Genomic DNA, 1,408 nt, shown 5'->3' on the forward strand with positions numbered 1-1,408 from the left:
AGGAGGGAAGGCGTCCCACACCGGGTTTGAGTTCCGGACAGAGTTAATTTAGGGGTCCACAAGCCCCGCCCAGAGCGAGTCAGCCAATGGGGGATCGCCTTGATGAGGTCATGCTTTCGGCCGTCGCTCATTGGTTGCCTTTCCCAATGTCCCCAAGTGCCAACACTGCAATTAAAGCTGAATACTGAGGTTTAGTTTGTTTTGTGTTTTTCGTTTGTTTGTTTGTTTGTTTGTTTGTTTGAGACAGAGTCTCGGTGGGAAGTTCAGGCTGGCCTTGAGCTCACTTTGTAGCCCAGGCTGGCCTCGAACTTGCAATGATCCTGCTGCCCCAGCCTCCCAACGCTCATTGGCGTCGGGGAGGCTGGCCGGGCTTTTCCCGCCGGCAGGGGGCGCGCGGCGCAGCGTCCTTCCGCAGCAGGGCTGAGGCCGAGAGCCTGGGGAGCAGGCGGTGCTTGCGGTTTGAAGCCACGCGGGAAAATGTCGCTTTCCCCTTCAGGGACGGCCCGCGTCTTGAGCCAGCCCTTTTACCTGGTGGCAGGGTGTCCGTCCGGCCCCGTTCCCAGCCCTTTGTAGCCATCGGGCTCTCAGCAGTGGGGCCGGGAGTGACACGAGCGCGAGCGCGGGGCGAGGTCCGAGGAGCCTCGGCCGGCGTCCCCGCGCCCAGCCTCCCCCACCTTGGACTTGGCAGCGTTTGTGCCTGGCCTTCCGTTTCTGGGACGGCACACAACAAGTAAACGCGATATAAATTTTTCTTTTCAAATTCTTGTTTCTAGAATTTTTCTAGGTAAGATACAAATTTCATGCAAAAATTTTAACAATTGCAACCTTCGGCATGCGTGGAGTAAAGTCCCTCGGCCCGGCTGGGTGGCCCTGGCCGGGTCTTGGTACTGAGCAGGGGAGCCGGGCGTCTTTCCCGCAGTCTTTCCTCTGCCCCCGCCCCCATCCTTTCTCTTCGCCACCTCCAGTCCGGAAGGAGGTGCAGTGGGGACTGCCGTGGCAGGTGTGATTGTGTGTGTGGTGTGTGTGTGTGTGTGTGTGTGTGTGTGTGTCAAACTCAGGGCCTCTCCTATGCAAGGCAAGCACTGTGCGGCTGAGCGACACACCCAGGCCAGGTGTAGGTATTTCGATAAGAGCAACTGTTTACCCAGGTCTCTGGAAGAACGCGGAGAGCCGTTGGCCCTGCTTTTACCCAAGATCTGCACAAACTTCCTGGAAAGGAGGCGGAGGCTGTGTGTGCAAACAAGGAAACAGGCCGAGAGCGTGCAGTCTTTGAATAAAGTGGGGATTACCGGCAAGTGCCTGTCTCTGACAGCCAGGAGAAAACATACAGAGACCCACACACCACTTGTGGGTTTTCAAAATTTTTGAGACAGGGTCTTACTATGTAGCCCCGGCTGGTCTTGAACTC

Source organism: Chinchilla lanigera, unplaced genomic scaffold (genome assembly GCF_000276665.1).
Source record: "Chinchilla lanigera isolate Chin_1 unplaced genomic scaffold, ChiLan1.0 scaffold00017, whole genome shotgun sequence".
Taxonomy (NCBI): Eukaryota; Metazoa; Chordata; class Mammalia; order Rodentia; family Chinchillidae; genus Chinchilla; species Chinchilla lanigera.